A 3,259-nucleotide genomic window follows, 5' to 3' on the forward strand; every position below is an offset into this window, starting at 1 on the left:
TTGAAGCTAGAATTTAGTTCTTTGAAAGTTTTAAACCTAAAACTCAAAATTCTGAGATGCTCCTTTTGTTCCCTCAGATTTAATTTGAGGCCTTAAATACCAGGCTAGGTACTTTGGAATTTATTTGCTAGGTTAGAAGGATGTTTTAAGCAAAAAAACCTGATCAAAGGAGTTCCATAGGAAGATTTGGTGAGACCTAGAATGTACCCCAGATTTAGTGTCAGTAGTATATAAATATATTAGAGACAAGTCCATCTAGATGGCTATTATAATTGTCTAAGCATGAAGTAATAAGGGCAAGAACTAGGGCAGTGCTAGTAGCAATAGAAGGGAAGGACAGATAGATGGGAGAGAAATTGTGAAGGAAGAATTCACAAGACTTGGTATCTAATAGGCCAACATACAAGAAAATTCAGGGAAAATTTTTTATGACCAGGACTCAGGATTCTCTAGGATTGATCAGACCCCACAGATTAAAAGATTAGGTCTGAAGATGGTATATATAATATATATATATTATATATTATATATAATATCTAATATAATAATCATTATAAGTTTATCATTAATATCCACTCCCTGAGTCATGGTGACCAGTCTGCTCCAGAAAGACATTAGCCAGAGGAATTATCTTCATCCTGTAATACATTTAGCATATATTCATATTGCAAAAAAAGCCAAACCCCTGCTCTCATTGGTCTTCTCCCAATGCTGAATTCCTCCATTGATCTAGGCCACCTTTGGTTGGGAGCCTCAGCCATTATCTTTGTACCCCAAGTCTTCACTTCTCCAAGATAACCACTTTATATTTGGAAGATATGATTGAGATTTCAAGTTTCTGAAGGATTATTTTGTGGAAGAAAGGATCAGATTTGTTCTCTTCCTAGAAGAGAAGTGGGTACAAGTTCCCAAAAGGCATATTTAGACTTCATGTTAGGGAAAGCTTCCTAACAATTAAAACTCTCCAAAAGCAGAATTGTGGCCTCAAGAAATCAAAGGTCTCTATCATTAAGAGAAGGGAAGGGGAATGACTTACTTAGAATGCTTTGGATTTGATGATCTCTGATGTCTTTCCCTTCCTATTCTGTGATTCTGGGATAGTTGAATTAATAATATCAAATTATCTAAAATTATTCTATCAGCTAAAACAAGAAAATTACCTGCTTTGGGCATTACTATGAGTAAAACAGGTGTCCTAGAAGGAGAAAACTGAAAAAATCCTTATGGGAAAGAATTAAAAGCAGTATAATCTTTATTCTTTCTTTAGGGAAAATAACTAAAATGTGGCAACAAATGTTAAATGAACAAAGATTTACTATATAGTCAATGTAGGAAATAATTATGCCAAAAATGTTCTTTTTGGTTCTGTTACCATTTTGGGACATGGCACTCATTCCGAAATTAATGTTTATAAGCATTTAATCAAATAGTTTTACACATGGACTATTTTACCCATGGACTTCAAAAATTGAACCCAGAAAAAATGCAGTATTCTTTAGTTCCTATTTCCAGTTTTGTGTAATCTGCAAATTTGACAAGCCTACAACTTATCTTCATCTCTGACCTATTAAAACTATTTATTTGAACAGGGCCAACAACAGAGTCCTGCAGGATCCCACTAGAAACCTCCCTTCAGGCATAATCAATAATCAGTTAATCCTTTCATTTAACCAGCTCTAAATCTACCTCATTAAACCATTGTTTATCTGATATCTTGATGGGTTTTATTAAATGCTTCACTCACATTCAGGCATAGTTTGTGGCACTTTTCTTATTTGTTGTCTGCATAAGGTCTTTTGTTTCCCCTCAAAATTACTTTGTACATTGTATATAGTTTGTATTTGCTTATTTGTGGACATGTCATTTCTCTTCCCATCTCCCTGAATAGAATACAGACTCCTTGAGAGCAGAAATTATTTTGGTTTTGTATATCTGGAGCATTGTAAGTTCATCATAAATGTGGGAGGAAGGAAGGGAGTCTGTGGTGGTCAATAGTGCTGGTCACTTCCCTTTCTTGCTGGTCCCCATCCAGCCCTTTGATAATTCCTTCTCCTGTGCTGTTGGTGGAGCTGTGAACTGATCCAACCATGCTGGAGAGAGCAATTTAGGTATGGCAAAAGGGCTATGAAACTGTGTGACCTTTGATCCAACAATACCACTACTGGGTCTGTGACCCAAAAAGATCATCAAAAAGGGAAAAATGACCTACATGCACAAAGATATTCACAGCAGGGACTTCTGGCCAAGATGGCAGAGAGAAGCCAGGCCCTGTGCTAAGGTCTCCTGATCTTCCCTCATGTGTAATATGAAACAAATCTCTTAACAGAATACTATCGAGAAAATCCAGAAAAAGGAGCTAGGAAAACATTCACCAAAAGGTCTGTCTCCTGGGATCATGGGTGAGCCGGGGCAGAGAGGAGAGAGTCAGTGGGGTGGGGGGGCAGAACTGAACTAGCCTAGGATCAGCTGCAGAGGCATTGGCTGTGGGACTGATGGTCTGAGGTGCTACCTTTATTTCAGCTGAACCCTCTTCCCAAAACAAACATGGTAACAACCCCCCCACCCCCTGCCCCAGTTCAGGCTTGGGCAGCAGAGCTCCCTCAGCTGTGAATAGGGAGAGTAATTACCTCCCCCAGAGCCCAGCCCAAGTTGTTCAAGGATAACTGTATCCAACAGCCCTGCCCACTTCTTCCAGGCCTAGGGAAAGGGCCTCAAATCAAGGTCATAGACATTCCGGAGAAAACAACCAGTGCCCCCTACTGGCTGTTCCATGTGGAATTATTAAACTCAGTGAGTAAAGCCTCTAGGGATCTCAACACCAAACTCCCCTGAACCAGCCCTTCCCCCAGCACAAGATCTCAGGAAAATGAAGAAAGGCCAGTGAGTGGGGGGGTCATAGAAAAATACCTAGAAGGTAAAGACCCTAACTCAAAGAGATCTAGAACCTCAGAGGAGAATGTGATTTGCTCTCCAGCCCAGAAAGACTTCCTTGAAGAAATCAGGAAGGAGTTTAAAAAATCAATTGGAAAATTTGGGAGAGAAAATTAACACTTTACAACAAGAAAACAAATCCTTGGAAAATACAATTGGACAAATGCAAAAAGAAAATGATTTTCTCAAAACTTCAATTGGTCAACTGGAAAACTCTTTCAAAAATAGAATTGACCAATTGGAAAGAGAGTTGCAAAATAAATGAAGAAAATTCTTCTCTTAAAAAAAAGAGTCTGTGGAAACCAATGACTTAATGAGACAACAAGAA

This window comes from Macrotis lagotis, chromosome 4, assembly GCF_037893015.1.
Source record: "Macrotis lagotis isolate mMagLag1 chromosome 4, bilby.v1.9.chrom.fasta, whole genome shotgun sequence".
Lineage (NCBI taxonomy): Eukaryota > Metazoa > Chordata > Mammalia > Peramelemorphia > Peramelidae > Macrotis > Macrotis lagotis.